Consider the following 16,250-nt stretch of genomic DNA (forward strand, 5'->3'; position numbering starts at 1 on the left):
CAAATAGGGGAGATGTGAGCTGAGCCAAAATGGCCTCCCCTTCATTTTTTTAACCTACTTTGCAATTGAGAAAAGTGGAGACAATTTCAACAGTCTCTCTGAGTGAATGGGGCACAAAGCTGGTGCGTGTGAAACTCACTCGTGGTTTTGGCAAAGGCTATGATGCTCCTCCCAGTGGTCACTGGCTGCATTTTCCCCTTTGTGTGATGCCACTTCACAACACACTGTCACTCAGAGGGGAATTCTGGGTTAAAAACAAAACAAAACAGGAAGGCCACTGCTACTGCTACAAAATCACTGGTAGTGAAACAGGTGAGTGGATGCGTGAAATAAAAGAAATTAGGAGAGGGTTGGAAGCCCTTTTCCTCCTGCAACCACCTCAAATCTCAGTCAAAAATTATTTGGAGGGCCATCAACTGGCCATCAACATATAAAAATCTTTGTTACTAGCAAACCAATACTATATGCAGGTATTGAGGGAGGATTGGAATAAAGAATTAGAGATCTCAGTTTTGACCACACAGTGGGAAACTGTTTTAAGTGCTATAACAAGGGTGTCTCTGGATCTTAAATTGAGCCTAATACAACAAAAAATGATATTTAGAATATACTGGACCCTATTAAGGTAAAGGTAAAGGGACCCCTGACCATTAGGTCGACTCGTGGCCAACTCTGGGGTTGCGGTGCTCATCTTGCTTTATTGGCCGAGGGAGCCGGTATACAGCTTCCAGGTCATGTGGCCAGCATGACTAAGCTGCTTCTACCGAACCAGAGCAGTGCACGGAAATGCCGTTTACCTGCCCACCAGAGCGGTACCTATTTATCTACTTGCACTCTGACATGCTTTCGATCTGCTAGGTTGGTGGGAGCAGGGACCGAGCAACGGGAGCTCACCCTGCTGCAGGGATTCGAACTGCCAACCTTCTGATTGGCAAGTCCTAGGCTCTGTGGTTTAACCCACAGTGCCACCCGCGACTGGACCCTATTACGTTTGTTTTAAAAAGGTATCTAATTGCTGGAGATGCAATAGGGATAATGCTTCTCTAAAATGTATGTTTTTTCACTGTCCTATATTGAAAGATTTCTGGCAGAAGGTAACTGAAACAGAACTGTGCAGAACCACCTTACATTTACAGAGCAAAATATCCTCTTGAATTATATACCCAGCACATGGAACCTTACAAAAGGACAATATGACTGGACTCCGTGCCCTTACTACAGCAAAAAGACTGATACTGATGAACTGGAAAGATAAAAAAGCGGCTCCCTTCTACGATTGGATGACGACTTATACAAACTCGCAACATATGAACAACTTGCATATAAACGCATATTTGCCATGGACAAATTCAGTGGTATTTGGAATCCATTCTTCCAGATAGGTTAAGATCTGGTGAAGCACAATAACAACCTTGTAAAATATACAGTTTTGGGTTCCCCCCTCCCCCCTTTGTTTTCCCTTCTACATGGGTTTTGTTTCTCTTTTTCTCTTTTTTGTTTGCATCTCACCATGTTTGGTGCTCATGTAGTTATGTACTTTCTGAACTTTCAATAAAGATGTTACCCAACATCCATATATATACGGAGGGAACTTTTGGCTCAAGTATTAAAAGGGACCACTTTTTTTAGATGATGCTAAAAAGGTTCTGGATATGCAGTTGAAAACTGTATATATTTTTCACAATAAAGCAGAAAGTTTGTATTGATGACTCACTATGTTCATGTATCTGTCTATCATCTATCATCTATATCTATCTATCTAGCTAGCTATCATCTATCTATCATCTATCTATCTGTTTATTTAAATAATATGGTGGGAGAAGGCCCTGAACTTTTGCCACAGAGGGACCCCTGGAGGGCTTGCCCAGATCTGGGAACAGACAAGGTAACAATCTAAAAATTACTGGAGCCAGAAAATCAGGCCTGGTTAATGGGATCTGGGCTGCTGATGAGGAAATGAAACAGGGTTCTCCTCTTCTTCTGTGGAAGAAGACTGCTGTTTTCAGAACATGCCTGCTGACTTCCTTCATCTACATTTCATTCCTTTCTCAGGTCAGTTAGCTTCCCTTTAGTCCTACCAACTTCTCTAGAGAGATTTCAGTCAGAACTGGAGGCAGCAGCTCAGAGGTTAGTGTTCTGCAGTCTCATTTACATAACTAAGTCAGGAGGCAGTGCTCTGGCATTTAGAGCACCCCCCTCCCCACAATATGAATAACAAGCTCTTCATCTATTCTAGTGTTAAAAACAAGCCAGTGTTCAGGGTCATTAAGCAGCCACTTCTAAAGAGGCTTCTCTTAAAAGGGAAATTTACAGCTTGCATTGCTGGAGTCCAGCGATGCAGTAGATCCAGATTAAAGCAACCACATCTCTTGAATACAGGCACCCATGTGGACTTCATCCCTTGAATCAACAACTAAGCTTGAAGGATCTGGATTTCAACAGCACCCTTTATTTAGAGGGAATTAAGACGCAAGCACATTTCTCCATGGAAAGCAGTCCTCAGGGAAGTGGAGAATGACCTAGAAGATCGCCCAAAGCAAATAGCTTTAAGACAAGATTGGATAAATTTGTGGATGACTGCTTACAAATTCTATTGCATCTCTATTGTGCTTCCCTCTGTATACAAGTGTGTGTGTGTGTGTGTGTGTGTGTGTGTGTGTGTGTGTGTGAACAACCACTTCCCCAAGGGTTTCAGTTAATACTGGAAGACAAAAAGATGGGAGAGTACTCTCTGTGGGTCCTGATCTATTCCCCCACTAACTCCCTTGCTCATTCTCTCCCCCATTTGTTGTGAAGCAATATTAGAGTTCTATTGGCCATTACTAGATCATGTTAGGCAAGGCTGCATTTGCTGAAATTACATTTCTGTTGTAAGGATCAAAGGCACCGATGTTTTGTCGGGGGGGAAAGAGGCAACCACAGTAATAAGTCAATACATAATGGTCAGATAATACTGGTGGATTCAAAAGTTTAGTTAAGGGTAGAGTGGTGGCCAATCTACCCAAGAAAGCAGGGCAATTTCAGTGGCCTAAGGGTCAGTTGCCTCCCTTGAGTATACAGTTTTTGCAGGGTGGTACCAAAAATGTTAAGTTGGCCCTGTACACCTGAAGGAGTGTCTCCACCCCCATCGTTCAGCCTGGACACAGAGGTCCAACTCCGAGGGCCTTCTGATGATGGTTGCCTCAGTGTAAGAAGTGAGGTTACATAGAAACAGGCAGAGGGCTTTCTTGGTAGTTGTGCCCGCCCTGTAGAATGCCCTCCCATCAGATGTCAAAGAATGATTGATTGATTGATTGATTGAATTTATATACCCTATGCCCAGATAAACAACTACCTGACTTTTAGAAGACACCTGAAGGCAGCCCTGTATAGGGAAGTTTTTAATGTTTGATGTCTTCTGTTTTAATTTGTTGGAAACCTCCCAGAGTGGCTGGGGAATCCGGTCAGGTGGATGCCATTTAAATGATAAAACTAATGATGATGGATGATGCAAGCCTACCATGCTTTTGTTGGATCAACATGGTTGCAATACAATGAAATGTTTAGAATGCAGGCAGCACTTACCGTATTTTTCGCCCTATAGGACGCACTTTTCCCCCTCCAAAAATGAAGGGGAAATGTGTGTGTGTCCTATGGGGCGAATGCAGGCTTTCGCTGAAGCCTGGAGAGCGAGAGGCGCTGGTGCGCACTACGTCTCTTGCTCTCCAGGCTCCAGGAAGCTGTCCGCAAGCCTTGCACGCCCGGGGGGAGTTTCCCCGGGCGCGCAAGGCTTGCGGGCGGCAGCCGGCAGCACGGAGCACGGGGCGCCCTTCGGAGGACGCCCCGTGCTCCGCGCAGGTGTCGGCAAGCCTTGCGCACCGGGGGGCACATGGGGCGCCCTGAAGCAGAGCGTCCCTCGCACCAGGCAGACATCGGCCAGCCCCACAAGCTCGGGGGACAGTGGGGAGGCGCAGCACCGCCATCCCACTGTTCCCCGACCTGGTTTTGGGGGGAAATAAAGGGGGGAAATTCCATTATTTCCCCCCCAAAAAAGTAGGTGCGTCCTATGGGACGGAGCGTCCTATGGGACGAAAAATACGGTACCTAATTCTCCAAAGGTGAAAGAGATGTCCAGAATTCTGCTGGGATACAGTGTCTGCTCACTGGGCTACATCAGAAAAGAAGGAAGTGTATATATAGGGTATATAAATTGAATCAATCAATCAATCAATCAATCAATCTGCTACGGATAGGATCTTTAAAGTGGGCGCTGCTGAGGTTTACACTATCCAAAGGCTCTAACAGTCAATTTTGCTGGGAGTCCAGTGGCATTGGAAAATGCCAACCATCTTAATGGAATGTAGATATATGATTATTGGGGAGACCACCCCAGTACCCCCTCTTTTCAAGCACAAGCTGTTGTTGGGTTAAAAACTAATACTATTTCCTGCTTTTAAATGCTTTGATTTGTTTGCTTCATTGTTCTAATTTTAAATTGGATCCCACTGTTTGTAGAATGCACTGTCAAGTTGCTTTGGGAAACCTGTAGGTCAAAATATGAGGTGCAAATGAGAGGCAGGAGAAAAACAATGCAGGCACCTAGAGCTTTTGACCCACTGCGCCAAATGGGAAACTGAAACTAGCAGACAATTAAACACAGATCCAATGGGATTGTAGAACAGAACAGCACATTGTAGAAGCAAGCAAGCGACAACTAGGCGCTTAAGCTTGTCTTGCAAGCGGGTGAGGCCAGTAATGTGAGAGGCATGCTGCTGTCCTTAAATCCACCCTAATGTTTGGCATGGATCAACAGTATTGCAGACCCAAGAGAAAAGCGTAACAGCTTGGAAACCACCCTTTTTGCTTGTGTCTGGCTTGATAAATCATATATAGGACCAGGCAATCTCATTCTGCAATCATCACTGTTCCGTGCTTGTGCTCATCAGCCCATGCAAGAGAGTGGTGGTGTTTCATAACAGCTCATCATCCGGCAGGCCAAACGGCTCACCTCTCCTGCCTTTTGCCAACTTGTCCTGCCTCAGAGAGAGCAAGAGCAGGCCCCATGTCTTTGCAGAATTGCACTCCACTGGCAAGAGAATTTGGCTTTCCCATTACCTTCGTCGTGCCTTGGGTATATCCCAGAGCACTTAAAAGAATAATGATTACTCTAACGAGCAAAGAAGTGAGCAGAAACGGGTCTCTGATCTTTTGTTTCGGCAGCACACGGAATCCGTCCCAGTGGAATTTATAGCGGGTACATTTTGAACAAGTCGCATTGCTTCTCTGCAGGAGAAATCTATGTTTGGTGGCCTCATGGACACAGCAGCTTCCTCCATACTCCTCCCCACCCCTTGAAAGCAAGCTAGGAAGACTTGAATGGGGCTGGAAGAGTTGCAGCTGGGGGCACTTTTTTGTCAGCTGCTCATCCCAAGCAGAATTCCAACTGAAGGGTCAGCATCTTTTCTTACTGGAGCTGCAAAAGAGAGACAGAAGGAAGTTAATTTGTGGCTCATCTTCCTTTAAAACCAGATGGCTGCCAAGACAACTCTGAAGCCATTGGTGGCACCTGGAGAACTGCACCTTGTTCTGGGCACCATAACTGGAATGTGTCCAGAGGAGGGTGACAAAGAAGATGATGGTCTTGGAGACCAAGTATAATAATAATGATGATAATGATAAATGTATATGCTGCCCATCTGTCTGGGTTGCCCTAGCTACTTTGGACAGCTCCTAACAAATTATTAAAAACACCATAAAACATCAAACATTAAAAACTTGCCTGAAGAGGGCTGCCTTCAGATGTCTCCTAAAAGTCAAATAGTTGTTTATCTGTTTGACATCTGATGGGAGGGTGTTCCACAGGGTGGGTACCACTACCAAGAAGGCCCTCTGGGGCAAAGTTTGAAGAAAGATTGCATTCTGCCTGGACAAGAGGCACTGAAGAGGTGCTATGATAGCTGTCTTCAAATAACCAAAGGGCTGCCGCATAAATAATAGAGCCAATTTGTTTTCTCTTGCTACAGAGGGTAGGACTTGAACCACTGGCTTGAAATAACATGAAAAGAGGTTTCAACTTTAGGAATAACTTCCTGGTGATACAGGCTGCTCACAACAGTGGAGCAGATCACCTCAGATGGTGGTGGGCTCTCTTTTGGCAGACCTTTTTATACAAGGGCTGGTTCACCCTATGATGTTATAGTAGTGGATTTCTTTCACTGTCAGGGGTCGTCTTGATAACATAAGAAGAGCCTGCTGGATCAAGCCAATGACCCATTTAGGCCAGGATCTTGTTCTCACAGCAGCCAACCAGATGCCTGTGGGAAACCCACGAGCAGGATTCAAGCACAACCACACCCTCCCCTCCTGTGATTCCAAGCAACTGGTATTTGGAAGCATACTGCCTCCAGCAATGGAAGAAGAACATAGTCATCATGACTAGTAGCTCTTCCCCCATGAATCTGTCTAATCTTCCTTTAAAGCCATCCACATTTATGGCTATCAGGGCCTCCTGCGAAAGCAAGTTCCACAGTTCAATGATACATTAAGTACAATGAGTGAAGAAGTACTTTCTTTCATCTGTCCTGAATGTTCCAACATCCAGCTTCAATAATCAATCAATCAATCGTTTGGATGCCACCTTTCCAAAGTTAAAACCATGGCTTACAACATCTAAAAGGGACGCAGGTGGCGCTGTGGTCTAAACCACTGAGCCTCTTGGGCTTGCCGATCAGAAGGTTGGCGGTTCAAATCCCCACAACGAAGTGAGCTCCTGTTGCTCTGTCCCAGCTCCTGCCAACCTAGCAGTTCGAAAGCACACCAGTGCAAGTAGATAAATAGATACCGCTGTGGCGGGAAGGTAAACGGTGTTTCCGTGCACTCTGGCTTATGTCATGGTGTTCTGTTGCGCCAGTAGCGGTTTAGTCATGCTGGCCACATGACCACTGTTTGTGGACAAACACCAGCTCCCTCAGCCTGAAAGCAAGATGAACGCTGCACCCCCATAGTCACCTTTGACTGGACTTAACCGTCCGGGGTCCTTTACCTTTTACCTATTACAACTTCTGAAAATTACATAACTACAAACACAACAAAAGTAGTTATAAACATGACCATGATTTCCATAGAATTAAAAACCTAAAGATACAAAAATAATACCAATAAGAACAACAACAAACCCTACCAACAAACTCCCTAAAGAACACCCCACCCAACAGCCTCAGCTTTTGTAGCTGGAGTCAGTCACGGCCCTGCCCCCTCCCCAAGGTGGAAAAAGTCCTGTGTGGCAGGGAGCGGGACTTCCAGGACACACGGCCAAGTTTCACTGGATGCCCACGAGTTGTTATGCTATGAGAGAGGGAGAAAACCTTTTTTCTATCCACTTCCTCTACGCCATGCATAACCTTATGAACTTCTGTCATGTCGCCTCTTACTTGTGTTTTCTCTGAACTCAAAAGCCCCAAAGGCTGCAACCTTACCTCATAGGTGAGTTTTGACATTTGATGTCCTTTTGAACTCCATCACTCCAGACATCCCATGCCGAGGCTACTGGACTGCTGCTGTGCTAGGATTTTGGAATCACTCCATTCGCCTTCGGGATGAGTCAATCATCTCAGGTCTGCCCAGAAGTTTCATGGGCAATCGAACTCTATACGTTTGTTGGATGTACACTTTGTTAATCTGGAGTGTAGCAGCACAACCCAACCCACGACTACTGAGAAATAGGTCCCACGGTGTGAAATTAGGCTTGCTCCCAGGTTTGTATGTATAGGACTGCAGCCAATCTAATTTTCAAGCGAAACCTTCCATTAGAGGGTTTTTAAGGGAAGCGGAAAGAATGTTTTGAAGCAACTGTGCTGTACTCTACCTTCCCTGCAGTCCCCTTGCTTTTACTCAGCAGGGGAAAGGGGGATGTTTATTGCCCTTTTGTTCCACAGGCTCACCTTAGATGACTGCTGCCTTCTCTCCTGTTCTTGTATATTGTCACCAGAGAGAACGGAATGAAAAGCTACATAAAAAAAGAAACCAGAAGAACATAGCTGAATCTATATATGAAACATAACAAGTCTTCTTAGCAAAATCAGCCTGTATATTATTATTATTTCAACACCAAAGCACTATTAACAGGCTTCAAATAAACGATTATGGACCATATTCTTCTTCTTCTTTTTCAATAAAATATAAATATTTAAAAAGTACACTTGCTCACTTTGAATGTGCAGCCTTCTTTGTTGCAGAATTGGGGTGTTTCCAATTGTTGTTGTTGTTGTTAATTACATTTAAATACCACCCTTATTCCAAGGAACACCATACCCTCCAACATTTCTCCGATAGAAATAGGGATGTCCCATTCCCATAACGATGTTTTTACTATTTATACCCCACACATCTTTTTGGGTTGCTCCAGCGACTCTGGGTGGTTTCCAACATATATAAAAACGTAAGAAAACATTAAACTTTTTTTTTAAAAAAAACTTCCCTATACAGGATTGCCTTCAGATGGCTTGGAGGTCAGATAACTCCATATCCTCCAACGTTTCTCCAATGAAAATAGGAGAAATGGGACATTCCGGAATCAAATCAGAAATTGGGACATTTTCTCTAAATCAGGGACATCCCTGGAAAATAGGGACACTTTGAGAGTCTGGAACACAGGGTGGCTTACAGTATAAAAACACAAAAATATATAACACAAGAAGAAACAAAACAACAATACCCCCCTGCTGCTTTAGTGCTGACTACAAGACATTTTGCTAAAAGAGGAGGAGTAATGCTGTGCAGACAGTAATCACAATGTAATAAACGAAAATCTGCCCTTATGGGGGGACACAAGAGGCCTTATAGAGTCCTTTGCAGGTTCTCCATCGGTCGGAGAAAATAACAGAGGCCAACCAGAGAATATTGAGAAGCAAAGCAGCTAGTAACCCTGATCTTTATTGAACTGTTGCAACAGGGTGCCCCCTTCACACACAGGAGGAGGAGGACTCAGAACCCAGGTGTGCCCGCCCTTATATAGACATTTTAAATTGCCCGCCCTGGAGTCCAAGACCACCCCCAGAAACATCGTACAGACATCACAGAAGGGGTGTAGCTCAAGACAACCCCCCAGACACATCATACCTACATCAGAGAAAGGGGTGGTCTACAACAGAAATCTGAGTGTGTTGTTTACCAGAAATCTGAGTGCATTGTTTACCTCTTGTCTGGCAGGTTACCTGTTAATGCTTACTTGATTGGATACACTGGGGTGCCTGGCCAGTCTTTTGTAATGATAAATATTCAGTTTCTGAGCCAGGTCACAGGCTCACCCTATTCATACACAGACTTACCCTTAAGACAGGATTTGTGAAGGAAAAGACAATGGGGAGGCTTTTCCATGTTCCTTTGACTTTGCAAAGAAAACATTTGGTCAGTTTGGGAGCCAAAATGGCTTCATGGCTGTTTTCCTGTGCTGCTTCAGACATGTGGTTTATATATTTATGTATGTGTTTGCTGGTACATTTATGAACATTTATTAAATATATAAAAGGCCTTAATTTTTTTATTTCAACAATGAACAATCTGTGTTAACACTCCTAATGCTGAACCTACTGGTTTTCTGCTGGACTGACATCTAAGAAGTGAATCAGGGTGGGGGTGGGGAATGGGGGTGTTAAATAGCACAGAAGCCTTTTCAGAATTTCCCCCGGCACTTGGGGATTTATTTGGAAATGGTCTTTGCATTTTAATGCCTTCAGTGCCCAATGCACAGGCTTCTTGCTTCATCTGTGCAACAGTACCTGTGTGCAGTCTGGCTCATGGCCTGGCTTCTACAATGGAGGGAAAGGTAAACTGTGGCTTGACCCGCTGCTTAGAAACCCAGGATGGAAGATGTCAAAGTTCTAAGGTGCCAGTGGGACACCAGCATGCCAGAGATTTTTGTTTTAAGTCTGATTCCTCATTAACAACACACAGACACACACGATTACAGATTAACAAGGAAGAAACCAGCCCTAGTTTATACATTCCTAGTGAGTAGGTCTCACTCTTTGTCCAGGTTTGACTCCCAGTTGCAAGGGTTTGTGGGCTCACCCATCTGAAGGGCCATGAAATTGGCCATCGTGGTTGAGGCTGATTGGAGTTGGGAGTCCAACAAAATCTGGAGGGCCAGAGACTTACCATCCCTGGCTTAAATGAATCGGAAAGAGAGAGAGAGAGAGAGGTAGAGAGAGGGAGAGAGAGAGAAGACTTCCAGGATAGCTTACAAATAATGCAACATTTTTAAAAACACACAAATCTCCCAAAATCAGAAGGAGAACTGAGGAACAGCAGCCCCCCTGGAATGTTGACTTTTCTAGCCTGAAAGTATCGCTCTTCAGCCCAGCCCTTGAAGACAAAAATGCTGTGAAATGCCTGGTATTTTCAGTGACAGATTATTTCTACTGAACATTATTTTGAGGAAAGGATAAATTAGCTCCTCTCGGTGGTGCTACAGATGAATTATTATACAGAACATAATTCTGAATAACAAAACAAGCCTGTGAAAGTCAAGGTGAGTTTCTGCAGAAAGCCTTATAAAGGGCAATTTCCCTGAGATCGTTCTAGCACCTTCTCTGGGTTTTAAGTCTGCAGGAAACTTTGTTTTCCCCACTGAGAAAACCTTACATCGTAGGGAGAGAGGCATTTGAATGCAGGAAAAAAATGTGGAAAATTTTACAACGCATTTCTGGTAGGAAGGAGGTATTCACCTTTTCCCATACTCACTAACAAACAAAATCAGTTTGACATCATGCCTTTAGTTACAGGTAGGTAACTGTGTTGGTCTGCCGTAGTCGAAACAAATTTTTCTTTTCTTCCAGTAGCACCTTAGAGACCAACTAAGTTAGTTATTGGTATGAGCTTTCGTGTGCATGCACACTTCTTCAGATACTGAGGTAATGCATGTTCTTTGAACTTTTGTCCATTTACTGTATTTAAAAAAGGTAAAGGTAAAGGGACCCCTGACAGTTAAGTCCAGCCATGAACGACTCTGGGGTTGTGACGCTTATCTCGCTTTACAGGCCGAGGGAGCCAATGTTTGTCCGCAGACAGTTTTTTCCATGTCATGTGGCCAGCATGACTAAACCACTTCTGGCGAAACCAGAGCAGCACACGGAAACGCCATTTACCTTCCTGCCAGAGCGGTACCTATTTATCTACTTGCACTTTGACGTGCTTTCAAACTGCTAGGTTGGCAGGAGCAGGGACCGAGTAACGGGAGCTCACCCAGTCGCGGGGATTCAAACCACTAACCTTCCGATCGGCAAGCCCTAGGCTCAGTGGTTTAGACTGGATAAATAAAATGGTGATTTTCTTGAGTCAAAACGAGAGTACTCCTAAACACTTTTAAGGGAAAAAAGCACTGCACGCAGTGATCTAGAAAGGCATTGGAAAGTAGTAGATATTCACAGGACCGTTATTGAGTCAGACTAAATACTGAAATTGTTGCTGGGTTTACATTTTTAGAGAGGAAGGGGAGATTTGATGTGCTTTAATAGTTTCAGCGGGAACAGAAACGGACAGCCTGTCCCACCAGTGTATTACGGTTTCCTAGGTAACTGAACTTGAAATAAGGTGGTCACTGAAACTGGGTTATAACAAATCAATTTGTCATAGGTTCATTCTTAGCGGGGCTGGACGAAGAAAGGCATTAACTCAACCCTAAAGTAAGCCGCAATCCCTGTTTACTGCCCTGACGGAAGATACAGGTATCACAAATATATTTCTTCCCTAAGCTAACCTGTTAGCAGAAGGTCACATAGTAAACATTTCCATGCATATTTTATTTTACGTACATAGGACACCATCCTCATCATGGCTAGAATAGATGACTGCTGTACTAAAACTAAAATAATTGCGAGTTATACTTCATAGAGGTATAAGAACAGCAAACCTATTGCTGCGAAGAATTGTGCCCACAGAGTTAATTTCCCTTTGGAATTAATAGTGTTTTATGTGTGCATGACTTTCAACTTCCCTTATTGATAGGATGTTCCCGCTGCAGGATTTATATCCTTGTGGGAAGGTCTTGCAGGAAGCTTCCAGCATCTTTTGTCAAATCTGCTTGTTTTAAAGCCTTGCCGAAAACGCTGCCCCACTTTCGTGGCCCCATTTGCAGGCTGAAAAAGTGGGCCAGCATTTTCAGCCATGTTGTAACAGGGCAGGAGCAAATCTTACAGTATTTGGCCCCATGGAAGGGGCTTCCCACGATGAGCAATGCCAGCGGGAGCAACAGATTTTTCTCGGTGTGCTCTCTTTTCATTACTGGTCGATCTGCTGCCCAAAACTGCCAGTCGGCATCCCAGCAAGCCTCTATTTCTCCCAGAATGCCTCTGGAAACCCTCTCTGACTCAACATAGTCCCAATCTGCATTATGCATTTAAAGCAGTATCATGCCACTTTAAGCAGCTATGGTTCCTCCCCAAGAATTCTGGGAACTGTAGTTTGTTAAGCGTGTTGAGAGCTGTAGGGCAAACCCCATTCCCTTCAGAGAGCTACAATTCTCAGAGTTCCCTTGGAAGAGGTTGTTAAACTACTCTGGGAATTGTAGCTCTTTAAGGGAAATGAGGGTCACTTAACAACTCTCAGCACCCTTAATAACCTATAGTTCCCAGAATTCTTAGGAGGGAAACATGACTGCTTAAAATGACATGATACTGCTTTAAATGTATATTACAGATGGGGCCATAGTGTTATAGCCAGAGATAAAACTTAACACAATTTTGCCTTCATTCTATTTGAAAGTAACACTGATATACATGGGACCTACTCTCATGTAAACGTGCACAGGTCTGCTGCCTCAGCCTTAGTTTCATTGGTCTCAGTAGAACCTACTTTTGAACAAACCAGATCAGGCTGTAAAAGCTGCTCTCAGTTCTCCTCTGCCTTGGGGAATATGGCAGGTTAAAAACTCTAATAAATAATAATGCAGAAATCAACTTTTTGAGCAGTGTCAGATACTGATAAATGCAACTGTCCTGCTTCGCTTCCCTACCTACCATTTTTCAGGCTGTGATTTGGATATTACTGATTAAAGGATCCGTTCCCAGAATGGAAATGACAGGCTACCATCATTTAATGAGAAATTACAAATTAATAGAACTTCTTGAAGGAAAATACGCCTGGGATCCTGAAGAAATAAGGAACTGAAATAATTCATTGTCTCTGCAGTCCTGAATAAGCACCATTTACCTAATAATAGCACGACATTGCTCTAAAATGAGAGGGGGGGTAGCCACACGGATTATCACTTTCATGTGGGGCTTCACGATGGCAAATTTAATTAAGGAGTTATATTTGCATCAATAAATTACCACCCAAGGTAAAATAAACATTATTTGATTTCTTAGCAATTCACTACTGCTTAAGTGTAAAATTAGTGAAAGCTTTTCTTGTTATAAAATAGTTCAGGCACGAAATCAACGTCAGCAGCATCAACAAATAGCAGCACACAGACTCTGCACATGCCTCAAAGCTAAGAATCTTCAGATAAAACACTCCAGGATAGGAGAGTCATTCACAAAAACCTGGGACACCTTGATAACAAAATTGTAATCTGAGTAAAATAATTCTGGTTCATGTTGGCAGTTTGCTTTGGATGATCATAGTAATCTCACAACAATAAGAAAGCTGAAACCATATATTTGTGTACATAATGAGTTGGACGTTTCAGATTGAGAGTTGTAAAAAAGAAAAGAGAAAGAAAGAGTGTGATCCAAAAGTCAGCAGTGGAAGATGCTGTGCAGGTACTAAGGGCTTTTGAAACCTTCCTGTTGCAGTTCCCTGCACAGTTTGACAAGGCAGGGATCCTTCCGGCATGGAATCCAAAGGAACTCCTAGTGGTGCAGCAAAAAAACTGCTAGAGTATTTGCAAAGCTAAGCAGGGTCTGGTTTGGTTTCAAACTGGATGGGAGACCTTGTGTTGGGATGCCTGCATTGCAAGGCCTTGGAGTCCCTTCTGACTCTGCAGCTCTATGATTCTTTGCTTCCTTGGTGGCAAAGGGCAAACTAAGTGATGGTCATCACTTAGAAAAAGAGGTGCCAGGAGTCAGCACGAATGTCTCCCTTGTTCTCTTATAATGGCAATGGTGCCCTTCTGAGAGGTGGCAGAACTGTGTTCCTGTGAGTTCCAGCTGGGGGGGGGGGAGCCTTGGCTGGAAGGGACCACAAGGGTCATCTAGTCAAACTCCCTGCAATACAGGAATCTTTTTACCCAACATGGGGCTTGAATCCATGATCCTGATATTTAACAAGTGTGTTTGTGTGTGTGTTGTGGGAGATGGGGGTCATTGGTTTGTGTTTGTTTTTGTGCTCTCATTTTGTGCTCTCGTTTTGTGTTTTTGGTGTGGGTTTTTTTGTGTGTGTGTGAAATACCCTTTAGAGGAAGGGCAGTATACAAATTAAAACAAACAAACAAACTCCTGAGTCAAAACAAAACAAATTCCTTCCAGTAGCACCTTAAAGACCAACTAAGTCAGTTCTTGGTATGAGCTTTCGTGTGCATGCACACTTCTTCAGATACACAGTGTATCTGAAGAAGTGTGCATGCACACGAAAGCTCATACCAAGAACTGACTTAGTTGGTCTTTAAGGTGCTACTGGAAGGAATTTGTTTTGTTTTGACTATGGCAGACCAACACGGCTACCTATCTGTAACTGAAACTCCTGAGTGTGCATGCACACACACTTGGGCATGTGGATTGGGCTTTTGGCCACAGTGTGTTGTAGTTCTTCTCAGCCCACAAAGAGACAGGAATCTCAACAGAGAAAATAGCCTTCTGTGCAATATTTTATGTTCAAAGAGATGAAGACATATTGACTGTCTAAGCTAATGAGATTCCTTGGCAGACATTAGAGTACAAATAGTGACAGTTTTCTGGTAGGAGGGGAGCCTTTTTCTAGGAGAGTTTTCCTTTTGAGAAGCTCTTTTTAAGACATCTGTTGTAGAACAACTGGAGTCATTTGCAAAGACAGTAGGCTATGGGTACCTCTGTCTGCTGACAGCAAGATCAGTCAAACTATTTTGCGCTGCGGTCTGATTTATGTTGGCACACAAATTCGACGGTGTGCCTTTCAGTGGTTATCATGGATCTCTGATGGGTTAGGGGAAGTGCATCAAGTTCACAGTTGTAGTGCTGCTTTGTCACAACAACAACAATGCATATTTTTTGGGAGGGTATCCACGTGTCAGCAATCCCAGGTGAATTTTGTGAATTGCCCCAAATGCAGAGATAAGGCCGGTCAATATTGACAGTCGGAGCCTGACTACATATTATGTTCATTACATCAAAAAGAGCTAAATGCAAAGTAAGCCGGGCTCTCACAGTTACGAATTCTGAAGCTCCCCCTGGAGACAGGCATTGAAGGCTGGAGGGGGTCCTAAGCAAACACACAGCAAAGCCTGTGGTTGCCTCTCTTCTTCTGTTGCTTATCTCTGCTTACCTTTAGCAGCTCCTTTCCCTAGAGAGAGGGCGGGAGAGGCAGTGGAACAAATAACCAGGAAAGGAGAGGGAAGCAGACAAATGTGCACAAGGTTCTTAGGAGCTTAATTAATTAAGTAAGTAAGTACATATGTTTGCAGAGGGCGCTAAAGGAACTTGCAGGTGTAATCTCAGAGCTTTGAGAACTCTTCAAAAACAGGTGAGGTCCCTGAGGAGTGAAGTATCTGACCTTCTTGTGGCCACAGAGAAAGAACAAGAGGGCTCACCTCCACTCAGTCACATAATGCTCAGCGGCGTGTGCTACTTAGCTATAAGCTCCAACAGTGCCAGCCAGCATCGGAGCAACATCAGGTCTAGCTGCCCCAGTACTAAACAGCAGCAGCTAGTGCAGAGGGATGGGAGCGATGTCACTGCAGAGTGGCAGTGAGGTCAGGGACAATTGGCTCTGGCAGTTCACCCATGTAGCCCCAACCTCAGTGTAGATCTGCCCTGCCTTTGCATCATCTCCACACTGCAGGCAGGAGGGTGACTGGTCACTCCTGCTCCCATCATTTCCAACCATTCTTCACTCTGACCAGGTGCTATGGACCATGCTGCACTATGGAGGGATGGTGGGAGCCACCCCCTTCCCCGATCCTCAGTCTTCCCAGGAACAGGAGGACAGCGTAGATTTGGAACAGTGGTTTGCAGAGGGTCATAGTTCAGAAGGCAGAAGCTGGGAAATATTAGATGGGGAACAGCTAGAAGAAGAAGAAACACTGGGAGAGAGAGGGTTAACAGATTCACAGTCAATGGACAGCATTTCTCCACCGCCCT

Source organism: Podarcis erhardii (genome assembly GCF_964252035.2).
Source record: "Podarcis erhardii genome assembly, chromosome: 8".
Classification (NCBI taxonomy): domain Eukaryota; kingdom Metazoa; phylum Chordata; class Lepidosauria; order Squamata; family Lacertidae; genus Podarcis; species Podarcis erhardii.